Raw genomic sequence first — 13,124 nt, forward strand, 5'->3', positions numbered from 1 at the left:
TTGCTTGTGGATAAATGAGACCCTGATAATGGACAACAGTGAGAAGGTAGAGCAGCTCAATTCTGATTTTGTTTCTGTTATCTCAGATAAAGAAAATGACCTTTCCACTGGAAAGGAAAAAACAAAAATGGCTAACAGAGAACTGATGCCCAAGAAAAGAAGGGAGATGGTGATAAATACCTAGAAACTCTTGAAAAACTCAAGTCTTCTGGACATGTTTATGTATTAAAAGTACTGACTGATATGATTGTTGATATTTGAAAGATCATGGAAAATGAGGGTTGAAGAAGGGCAAATATTCCAGTTTTCACAAAAAGGAGAGGGGGACTGGGTGGGAGGAGAAGAGTTTGCATATTACAGTCCCATGAGGTTAACTTTGACTCCTGGCTAACTTCTGGAACATATTAGTAAAAATGTAGTTAGTTAAAATCTAAAAAAGAAAGGAGGTGATCATAAAGAACCAAAATTGTATCTATCAAGAACATTTCTTTCCAAACTATCCTTATTTGCTTTATTAACAGTACTTTTAACACTGGTAGATAAAATGGTACTTTCCAAGTAATTTAAATTGGCAGTAGCAAATGGAGAAGTTTTGCATACCATGGATAAGTTCACTTTTCTTGGCAGTATAATTTTCAGGGTTATACAGAATGATAATTAGATTGACACAAGCATTAGCAGAGATAGCTCAGTGTTTAGGAGGCTCAGAAGGAAAGTATGGGAGCAAAGAGGTATTAGACTGACTACCAAACTGAGGGTCTACAGAGCTGTTGTACTGACCTCACTGTTGTATGCCTGGAAAGTATACCAGTTCCCTGCCAGGAAACTGAATAGCTTCTATTTGAATTGTCTTAGGAAAATTCTGAAGATCATTTGGCAGGATAAAGTACTGGACACTGAGGTTATTTCTCTAACTAAACTGATAAGCATTCAAACTCTACTGCAGAAAGTGCAACTCTGATGGGACGTCCGTGTTGTTCAAATACCAAACAAACATTTGCCTAAAAGATTATTTTATGGAGATCTCACAAAAGGCAAGCACTATATGGTGGTCAGAAGAAGCTATCCAAGCACACTCTCAAGGCCTCTCTGAAGAACTTTGGAATTGATTGTTTGACATGGGAAACACTGGCCCAGGAATGCTCAGCACGGCATATTCTCATAAAAGAAGGTGCTGTGCTTTATGAGCAAAACAGAATTGAAGTAGCTCAGAAGATACATAAGACACATAACTTTAGAGAATCCACCTCAAATGTTCACATGGTCTATTTGTGCCGGACCTGTGTGTAGAGCATCTGAGCTCATACTGGTCTAATCAACCACTGTCAGACACAATGTAATTTCACTCTAACATAGTGATGTTATTTTGGTCCTTTTTAAGAACAAAGAACAATAACCAAACTGACTAGACTTAAAGCATTTGATGAAGTATCTCAATTATCCATAACAAACTTCATCTTGTTATGTTTGAACCAATACTCTAGATTGACTCAGTATTCCAATGTGTTATCAACCCCAGCTTTGTGATTATCTGCAAACTCGATGACTATGTCATATATTCCCTTGTCTAAATCAGTAATGAAAATATTAAATAACACAAGGCCAAGTATAGATTACTGGATGCTTCTTGATACACTGATATTCAACTATTAACAAGTATTCTCCAAGTCCAATCATCCAACCAGTTGTGAATCGTTTGAGTTATCATGTAGTCCATTTCCCTCCATATTCAACAAAAGAATAGTATGAGATATTTTAAAAACTTTACTAAAATCTAGGTAAGCTATATCTACAGTCATTTACTCATATACCAGTTTATTAGCCTTGTCAAAAAAGGAAATGGAGTTAGTCTGGCATAACCTGTTTTTGACAAAGGCTTACTGACGCTTTATAATCACTGCTTCCTTTTCCAGATGTTCAACAGCCATTTCTTTAATGATCTGTTGCCAGATTTTCCCAGGAATTAAATGTGTGATTGATTAGCCACTGTCAGTAATATTTGAAGGATCATGGAAAATGAAAAAGGAAGGATAAGTGCTCCAATTTTCCTTTACTTTTTTTTGAAAATCAAAATATTTGCCTTTCTTCAATCTTTCCCCATTTTCCGTGATCTCTCCAGTCATTACTGATAGTGATTCAACAATTACACTTTTGATTTTAGTTCTTAGGAAAATTTGGGAACAGATCATTAAAGAAAGGGTGTTGAATATCTAGAAAAGGAAGCAGTGATTATAAAGAGTCAGTAAGCCTTCATCAAAAACAGGTTATGCTAGATTAACCTCATTTCCTCATTTCTACATCTGCCCTCTGGCACAGTGGATAGAGCACTGAGCCTGGAGTCAGGAAACTTTTGGTTCATATCTAGTCTCAAACGCTTACTAGATGTATTACTTTGGGCAAGTTACTTAGTCTCAGTTTGCCTCAGTTTGCCTCCTCAACTATAAAGTGCTGATATTAAATAACAACATCTACCTCTGAGGGTTGTTGTAAGGATAAAACAAAAACATTTTAGCACAGTGTCTGGCACATGGTAAGTATTATATAAATACTAGCCATTATCATTATCATCATCATCACTGGTATTACCCACAGACGTAGCATAGATTAGGTCAGGTGACTTGAATTTTTAAAGGGTAACTTATGAAACCTTACCTTCTTAGTCATCTCAGGCATCAATTCCTTATTTGCCTTTTTATTCTTTAATTTCTAGCAGAAAGGTCATTCTCCTAGTTTGAGAAAACAGAAGCAAAATCAGAATTGAGCAGCTTTGCCTCCTCTCTGTTGTCAGTTATCCAGGTCTCTTGTCTATAAGCAAATGTCCTACCCCTTTTTTAATGCTTTCAACTACCATTTTCCCTCTACCTTCAGATTCCTTCCATTCTGCCTAAGTCTCGCCCATCCTTAAAAACCCTCTCCAGACACGGCCATCTCCGTAAGTTATCCTGTATCTCTTTTCCCTTTCTCAGCTAGGCTCCTTGAAAAAGTGTTTTATATTCACTGCCTCTACTTCTTTTGCTCTCATTCTTCAACCCTTTGCAAACTGGCTTCTGACCTCATCCCGTAACTGCAATGGCTTTCTCTAAAATTGCTAGTGGTCTTTTAATTGCCAAATTGGGTGGCATTTTCTCAGTCCTAATCCTCCTTAATATAGCTGCTGTGTTTTGATACCACTGATCATCTCCTCCTGGACGCTCTCTTCCCATTGGGGCTTTCTGACCCTATTCTCTTAGTTTGCATACTAGCTTGTCTCGTTGTTCTTTCTGGCTCCTTTGTCAGCTCATCATCCATCTCACACCTCCTAGTAGAGGGTTTCTATCCTATGACCTCTTTTCTTCTCCCTCTATACTTTCTCAGTGAACTCATCAACCTGCATAGCTCTGACTAAACTCTTTATGCAGATGACCCCCAGATGCATATATCTATTCAGTCACAGTCTCTCCTCTCCACATCACCAATTGCTAATGGGCATTTCAAACCAGATGTCCCAGAGACATCTTCAACCTAATATGTCCAAAACTAAAATCACTCTTTTTAACCTCAAACCTTCCCCTCTACCAAACATCCTTATTTCTGTTTAAGACGCCATTATCTTTCCAGTCTTCTAGGTTTATAACTTCAGCACTATCCTAGATTTCTCACTTTCCCTTGCCCCATATATTCAATCAGTTGATAAATCTTACTGTTTCTACCTTGATACCATCTCTCAATCTGACCTCTCCTCTCCTTCGCACAGTAACCACCTTAGTTCAGTCCACCATCACTTCTCACCTAGATTACTGCAATAATCTCCTAGTTGGTCATCATGATTAAAGTCTCTTACCACTCCATTCCATCCTACATACTGCTGCCAAATAAATTTTCTTTAAATCAGGATTTGATCTTGTGATTCCCCTATTCTACCTACTTTGATGGTTTCTTTTTGCCTCTAGAATAAAATACGAACTCCTTTGTTTAGCTTTTAAAAACTTACATAATCTATGACTAACTTATCTTTCTAGCTTCATTGGATATTACACGTCTTCCTGCATGATACAATCTAACCAAACTGGCCTTCTCTCTGTTCTCCACACATAACATTCTATCTTCCATCATTGAGCTTTTGCAATGGCCATCCCACATGAAATGCATTCTATCTCTAAGCATAAAGATAATGGACTAGAAGTGCAGAATGAGACATACATTTTCAAACACAGACTGCATGAAATCATTTTTCTTTACTATACTCATTCACTATAAGGGAAGGTTTTTATTTGTGTGGTGGAGAGAGTTGTTGAGACTGAGCAAAGCAACAGTGAAAAGAAAGTGAAAGAAAGAAAATGTCTTGGTAAAATAAAACTTTTTTTAAAATGCATGAAAGCAGAAGGAAGATATAAGGGAACACAAGGAAGTGGGGCAATTTTGGAATGTTCATGTTAAATGTAAGATATTATTTAATATATTATATAATATTATGTAATGCTATGTACAAGATATAATAATTTAATGTGTACTTTAAAAATAATCAATATTACAATAGAGATTCACAATGTCATATGCCTTTTTTCTCTTCTTTGAAATATTCATGTTTATTGATGTTTGCCAAATTCATATTAATAAAATATATTTTTAAGACTAGATGATTGTAATGGGATGTTATTGCACTATAAGGAATGCTAGATAAGGAGAATTTGAATAAACAAGGAAAGACTTGATTGTAAGAACTGATACCGAGTGTAGAAACAGAGTCAGGAAACCTATATACAATAACTATAATAATGTAAACAAAAAGAACATTAAAACAAAGACAAATTTTAGGTCATTGTAATAACCAATCTTAATCTCAGAAAAGATATAAAGAAATATACCTTAATCTTTTTATTAGATAAATGGAGGACTGTGTATGGAATGTTGCATGTGCTGTCAGACAAAATAGCTCTATTGGTAAGTATTGCTTAATTTTTTTTTTTACAAGAGAAGTTTCACTGGGTGAATTGAATATTTGGAAATGACTGTGACATCAGTAAAATCTACTTCTACCCAAGAGAATGATAGTTCATGGAGGGTAAGGGCTATCAGGTGTGTGTGTGTGTGTGTGTGTGTGTGTGTGTGTGTGTGTGTGTGTGTGTGTGTGTGTGTGTGTGAAACCTCAGCATCTACTACAATGCTAGACATGTAGTAGACACTTAATACATACTTGCTGAATGGAACTGGATAGAAAAAAGAAAAAAAGCATTAATAATTTTTATAAAAACTAAGTTATATTTTAAAACCTGCACTAAATAATGTTAGCTTCCTTTACCTCTGGAGAAGATTCTGAGAAAACATGGGTGGTGACGTCTGTCTCAGTGTGCAGAAGTTTTGGGAGAAACTGAGAGACAGGAGATGTGAAAAGGTGGCATCTGAATGCCAGTGCCGGTATTTGAGCCATCAGGTCTCAGCAGCCTCCACTTCTACCCACCTTGGTCCAGAGGGAGCCTGAGATTGAGATGGAAGGACTGACTATGAAGATCTTAATTAATGAATTTTCTATTTAAGCATGATGATTACAAATGGTGATGTTTACCTGTCTCTCCACCCACTTCTTTCCAAACAGGAAAGTTTATGTTAAACCCAAAGATTGCCTGTTCTTTATACTATGTCTATATCTGCATAGATGGGTATAGTTATTGATATATAGATATAAAATAGAAATAAGAGTTATGCATAGATATCTATAGACATGGAGATATACATCTTAAAGTTATATGTATATAATATATATATATGCCTAGAGTATATATACATAGTTTTATATATCTAGAGATAGAGCTATCTACAGATATCAAGATATAGCTATAGATATCTATACCTATTTCTATATCTTTATATCTATGTATCATATCCACATATTGATATCTATATCCATATGTATGAATATAATATAAAGAATAGGCAATCTTTGGGTTTCACATAAGCTCTCCTGTTTGGAGAGAAGTGGATAGAGGGCCAAACATCACAATCTGTTAGCATTTTGCTCAAATGTAAAGTTCATTAAGATCTTCCTAGTCAGTCCTACATCTCAATCTCAGGCTCCCTCTGGACCAAGGTGGGTAGAAGTGGAGGCTGCTGAGACCTGATGGCTCAAATACCGGCACTGGCATTCAGATGCCACCTTTTCACATCTCCTATATCTCTCAGTTTCTCCCAAAACTTCTGCACACTGAGTCAGAAGTCACCACCCATGTTTTCTCAGAATCTTCTCCAGAGGTAAAGGAAGCTACAGATACCTATACCTGTCTAGATGGATGGATGGATGGATGGATGGATGGATGGATGGATGGATGGATGGATGGATAGATAGATAGATAGATAGATAGATAGATAGACAGACAGACAGACAGACAGACAGACAGACAGACAGATAGATAGATAGATAGATAGATAAAATGTTTGCCTTTATATTCAATCAGTATTGAAAGCTGGCACAAGATAAAAGTATAATCTGCAATAGCAGTTTCTGATTTGGGTTTCATTATTGGGAATGAGGGAATGGGTGAGGAATGAGGAAAGTAATGGTTAGCATGTTATATACAGAGAGAAAATGAAAGAAGAAATTGATTCTCTTTTTCAGAAAACTTTGGCATTTTTCCCTCTAGGGCTCTGGAGCAAAATGAAAGAGACAATTATTGGTTTATGTTTTACAACTTCCCCAAAGCAGAAAAATGTTAAATTAATCCAGATCTTTGACCCTAAGAAAAGTCTAAACCATAATAAAGAATTTTAAGTGGCAAGGTTCTCCTGGAAAACCCAATGAAATAACCCTTTCTTGAGGTATAGAGCTGAAGACAGTGAGTTACTAGAGAGAAAGTCATGCCAAGCAGGAGGGGAAGGTTAGTGATTGTAAAAATGACTCTGCCCACCTAAGTGCAGGAACTATCCAAGAGAAAGCAACTAACTTTCCTCTTCAGATAAACTTCTCCATATCCTCCAGACACTTGGTATAGTGGATAAAGCACTAAGCCTGGAGTCAGAGGCAGCTAGGTGGTGCAGCAGATAGAACACCAGTGCAGGAGGAGTCAGGAGGACCTGAGTTCAAATCTCACCTCAGACACTTGACACTAACTAGCTGTATGACCTTGGGCAAGTCACTTTACCCCAATTGCCTCATCCTGGGTCATCTCCAGTCATCCTGATGAATAGCTGGTCACTGAATTCAGATGACTGCAGGAGAAGTGAGGCTGGTGACCTTCACAGCCCTCCTTCACTCAAAACAAAGTCAAGTGCAAGTCATGTCATTATTTCTGATGGCATGGTCTTCTTTGGCAATGAAGGACAAACACCTGGAATCAGGAAGACCTGAGTTCAAATACAACTTAAGGTACTATCTGATCCTGAGCAAGTCACTTAAAAGTCTATTTGCCTTACTTTCCCCAGCTGTAAAATAGGAATAATAATAGTACCAATCTCCCAGGATCAAATAAGATAATTGTAAAGTTCTTAGCATGCAGTAAACACTATATAAATGCTATTATTATTATTATAAAGCCAAATACAAAATACATAGGAAGTAAAATCTAGGAAAAAGTCACTAGCAACTGAAAGCATCATGATAATTGAGATATTCTTTGAAGGAAGCTAAGGATTCTATCAGATTGAGGTGGAGAGTGTGAATTTCAGGAATGGAGAACAACCTACAAAAAAGTATGGAAATGGGAGATGAAGTTGTGTATGAGAACAGCAAACAGACCACTTTGATTGGAATGCAGTGCATATGAAGAAAAGTAATGGACAAAAAAAATCTGGAAAAGTAAGCAAGAACCAGATTGTGAAGAGATTTAAGTGACAAATAGAGGATTTTGTATTTATTATAGAGGCAAGAGGAAAGCTCCAGAGCTCCTTGAGCAGGAGAATGACATGGTCAGATGTACTTTAAATGTGTAAATTTTCCATCTCTCTGAAGGATGGGTTGCAGAAGTGACATACCTGAGGAAGGGAGATAGGGAGACAGTAAGAGCAATTGGAAGGCTATTTGATGTGGGCCTGAGCTAGTAGAGTTGCGGCTAGAGTAATGGATGAGGACTGCGGCAAAATATTTTGTAGAGACTAGAACTGACAAGTCTTTGCCACTGATTGAATTGTGGGGCAAGGTTTGAGGGAGAGGGAAGAGTTGAAGATGACTCACATTATGAAACCAAGTGACTGGAAGGATGGTGGCACATTTGACAGAAATAGGGGAGTAAAGAAAAAAGGGTCTTAGAATTAAGAAGCTGTAGTTGTTTCTAAATCATGACCTGATTTTGTTGCATTTTTTTCCTTCTGTACAGAATGTTGTCAGTTATCTTTTTCTTTATATAGCATCCATGATTTCATTGAGATAGGGAGTTACCTCTCTATACCAAGAAAAATCACCCCCTGTTGTGCGATTTAGAGGGCTGTCATGAACACTGAGAAATTAAGTGCTTGCCCAAAGTCACAAAACTGGAATGTATCAAAGGCAGAAACTGAAATAACAAATCCAATAAACATTTATTAAGTAGTTATAATGTGCCAGGCACTGTGCTAAACACTGGGGATACAATTAATAAAAAGAAAGACAGTCTCTTCCCTCAATGAACTTACAATCTAAAAGGGGAGAAAATATACAGAAAGAGGCAGGAAAATGAGGGGGAGTACCAGGAAGTACTTGGGAGGGGTTATCTTATTTGGTGGAATTGAAAACAAGTAGCATGGCATACATAAGGGGAGTGATGTGAGAGTCTGATTTCTGCCATCTATAAAAAGCATCGAGAGGAGTTTGATACTCTGTCCTTCAGCCTTCCAAACAGAAGGAAGAGGAGGCTTCGGGGAGGTGGGCTTAAGTTAACTCCTTGGTGGTGAGTTTAGAACTAATGAGCTTAACCTGGGAGGGGCATCTGGTTCCCTGGAGCTGAAACTAGGCAGAGCATCTGGTGACTTTGAGGACTCCTCTGTCTCTATTGTGTGATGTGGCATCTCCACTGAAGGTTCTTCTTCACTATTCAATGATAATGACCTCTACACTGAACCAGACCACTCTTAAGAGGGCACTTTTAACAATGAATTCTTTTCCAAGTTGATCAATGTTCAATTGTTCAATAGGGTCATATTTCTTCTAGGATATTGACAACCTAAAGGGCAATAGCAAAGTTAATTGTGCTTCATTTGAAAAACCAGAGTCAATATGGCAATTTCCTAGAGTATATCTCAAGAACATTTGTATATTTGCCAGATTCATAGAGCATCCAAAGCATTTCTTCATATTTCCAATAATCTCATATCCAATTATATTCCTTTGATTTTAAAGGCAATTGATGACAGTAAATTATAAGTTTTGGTTTTTTCCAAAAATAAGGGAAGAGGTCTAATGCAATCAGAAATGTCAGCTTGATTAGTTGAGAAACTCTCTAATTTTGCTAAAGCATTAAATATCTTCTATTTTTGTCCCTTCAGAATATGATAGGTGGCATGGTACATGGGACCAAGCATTGAACTTGACATCAGAAGACATGGCACCTGGAGCAATATTCCATGAGATAGAATTGGTGACTACAGAACAGGGACTTTTCACTTTCTAAAAAACTGGTAACTATTTCAATACATTTACTTTTCTTTGTAATCTTAATCTTATGAAAATGTGTTTATATATGTACATATATACATATATGTGTGTGCATGTGTGTATATATATATATACACACATACACACACAGGACACAGAGTGAGTTGAATATGAACTAATGATATCTAAAAATTAAAATTAAGGATGAGAGTGGAATGTACTGAGAGAATGTATCAGTAAGCACCCCAACATACATGGTGGGGGGGGGGGGTCTACTATCACAGGTTCTTAGATCTGCATTCATAAAAGGAAAGCAACTTTGAAGGGATTAACAATCACTTTAATAAAGCACATGTATCATTCCTTTAACCAACCCCACATATCATTCACCTAGTTCAGGTGAGTCAGCACCCTGAACTTCAAAGAAAATACAGAGAAATCAAAAGATCAATAGACATGGCTTCCTCTACCTAAATTCAACAGACAGGTCCAACTGTCTGACCATAGTTACCAGAGAGGAAAGCACTGATATCTGGGTTTTCAAAGTCAGGGGACTCCTTTAGTGGCTTCCCAGAGTCCTCATCTGACCAAACACTTCAAGTCAGTAAGCCCCCAAAGGAAGATCTCACCCTCATAGTATTTATACCTTTTTTAGAGCAAAAGGGCATTCCAACCCTTGAGAACCAGTGCCTCATTAACTAAAGGTGTTACAAATCTTCCCTAATCAAACTCCCCTTAATGAACAGGCCCATTAATGAGTGGGGAAGATCTTTACTCACATTAACAATACAAATACATATATTATTTCTAATTAAAGAAACTCTTGTTTTTGTACTTTACTCTTAGTAAAGACTCTTGATTTATAAAGGCAAGATTGATTCAATCAGCAACACTTGACTACACCAAAACAAAAACAGCAAAAGATCCTGTTTTGCTTGCCATCACATTCCATCCTTTCAGGATCCTTGATCTTATAATCAATGACATCACCATGATAAAGTCAAGTCTCAGTGTGTCCGACTGTGGCTGATCAGACCCAAATGAGCTCGGAATGCTCTACCACAGATTGGGCACAGGTAGTCTGTATGAACATTTGGGATGGATACTCCAAATTGGCTCCGCCTACATTTCCTTTATACTGTTTCAATTCTGCTTTGCTCATAGAGCACAGCACTCTTTCTGATGTGGGCATGCCATGCTGAGTGGTCCTGTGCCAGTGTCTCCCATGTCACACAATCAAATCAAAAGTTCTTGACAGAGACATTGAGAGTGTCCTTGTATCACTTCTTCTGACCACCATGTGATTGCCTGCCCCATTTGAGTTCTACATAAAATAGTCTTTTTGGCAAGTGTACATTTTACATTCGAATCTTAATGACCATGAATCCTGGAACAAACAGAGGCATTATACTTCTTGATTATATTAAAATAAAAACAATAAAAGATTCTACTTTGCTTGCCCTTACAGAGAAGGAGAAAGGGAGAGGTAGAATGGGGTAAATTATATCACATAAAAGAGGCAAGAAAAATGTTTTACAGTGGAGGAGAAGGGGGGAGGTAAGAGAGAATGAGTGAACCTTACTATCATCAGATTTGGCTTAAGAAGGGAATAACATACACACTCAATTTAGTATGGAAATCTATCTTACCCTATAGGAAAATAGGGGGGAAGGGGATAAGAGAGAAGTGGATGATAGAAGGGACAACAGATTGGGGGAGGGGGAATCAGAAGCAAACACTTTTGATGAGGGACAGAGTTAATGGAGAGAACTAGAATAAATGAGAGGGCAGGATAGGATGGAGGGAAATATAGTTAGTCTTTTACAACATGACTATTATGGAAGTGTTATGCATGACTACACATGCATAGCCTGTACTGAAATGCTTGCCTTCTCAATGAGGGTGGGTGGGGAGAGAGGAAGGGAGAGAATTTGGAGCTCAAAGTTTTAAAAATGAAAGTTAAAAAATGTTTTTACATGCAACTGAAAAATAAGATATACAGGCAAAGGGGTATAGAAATCTATCTTGCCATACAGGAAAATAGAAGGAGGGGGTAAAAGAAGGGGGTGGGGATAACAGAAGAGAGGGCATATTGGGGGAAGGGGTAATCAGAATGCACATGCCATGAATCAACAAACATTTGTTTAGTGCCTACTATATATTAGTCATGAAGTAGGCACTAGGAATACAGAGGTAAAAATGAAACAGTCCCTGCTCTCAAGAAAGTTGTATCTTATAAAGTCCTTTAGGAGAATGGGCAAATATGAAATTTAGCTCTCTTTTTTCCTGTAAAATCAAGTTTAAAAAACCAAAGGCCCACAGTCAGATGTTTTAGTATCATCTAAGATAGTTCTTTCCTGGAGAGTGGCATGATTACTTTTTCTCATCCAAGATTACTGTATCGAATGTAATAGGCCTTACAGAGGACTACATTTCACATGAAGCTATGGTTCTCAAGGACAGAACTATTTAAATTTTTCCAGACTTAAGTGTCTGTGAGACTTCATGTACTAAAGGATGATTGCATCAGAAGGGCAATGAAGACTTCCAGGAAACAAAGAAAGGATATAAATAAGCAACTTTCAAATGTAAAAAAAAAACCCAAGCTATGAATAATCACATGAAAAAATTCTGCAAATCATTAAAAATAAGAAAAATGAATGTTAAAACAATTCCAAACTTCCAGTTTACACCAACTGGATGACAAAGAGGACAAAAAATGAAAATGGCAGCTGTTACAGAGCTGATGGTATGTTAAACACTAATGCAGTATTGGTAGAGTTGTGAATTAGTTCAAACATCCCAAAAAATTTTTAATTATTCCCCAAAAGTCATTAAGTTTATGTACAGTCTTGTCAATGCCAATAGTTTGTTGTTTTATATATATATATAACACACACACACACATATATATACATATATGTGATCCATATATATCTATATATCTCTCTCAACATATATATGTACATACACATACATACATCAGCACTTTTTACTGTAGTAAAGAATTGAAACTGAAGTGGGTGCTCACTATTTAGAAAATGGCTAAACAAGTTGTGCTACATGCATGTAACAGAATAATATTTTGCCCTAAAAACAACAACCATGAAGGATTCAGTGGAACATGTCTAATGAGGTTGGGTATGTGGGGAGAGTGATATGCTGCTGAGGGAAAGCAGGTGGCCCTAGGAATAGAGTACTGAGGTTGGAGTCAGGAAAATTCATCAAATCTGACCTCAGACACTTAAATAGCAGTGTGACCCTGGGAAGTCACTTAATCCTGTTTGCCTCAGTTCCTTATTGGTAACATGAGCTAGAGAAACAAATGACAAATCATCTCAGTATCTTTGCCAAGAATCCCCAAATGGAGTCACAAAGAGTTGGAGAACCACAAAATATTGCTGGATTGGTGAAGCAGGCTAGTCACTCTTGCTTTCTGGTCCCCAGGTTGTGTTTGTCCTTCATTTTTGAAGAGAAACATGACATCAGGGAAATAATGACATAACTTGCAGTTGACTTTGATTTGAGTGAGTGAGGGCTATGCAAGGTCACCAGCCTCACTTTCTCCTCCAGAATCATCTCGAGCAGA

The 13,124-nt window shown here is 37.2% G+C and overlaps 1 protein-coding gene across 3 annotated transcripts in view; it reads right to left on the minus strand.

Moving 5' to 3' along the window:
- Positions 1-8,472: 8,472 nt before the first annotated feature.
- The window catches only part of LOC140496840 (uncharacterized), a 70,503-nt gene continuing 65,851 nt past the window's right edge, over positions 8,473-13,124 (minus strand). For all 3 annotated transcript variants that reach the window (XM_072597134.1, XM_072597133.1, XM_072597132.1), the window contains exon 4: positions 8,473-9,104. The gene's annotated coding sequence lies outside the window, so the exon portion shown is untranslated. The remainder of the gene's footprint in view (positions 9,105-13,124) is intronic.

The sequence above is a fragment of the Notamacropus eugenii genome, chromosome 3, assembly GCF_028372415.1.
Source record: "Notamacropus eugenii isolate mMacEug1 chromosome 3, mMacEug1.pri_v2, whole genome shotgun sequence".
Taxonomy (NCBI): Eukaryota; Metazoa; Chordata; class Mammalia; order Diprotodontia; family Macropodidae; genus Notamacropus; species Notamacropus eugenii.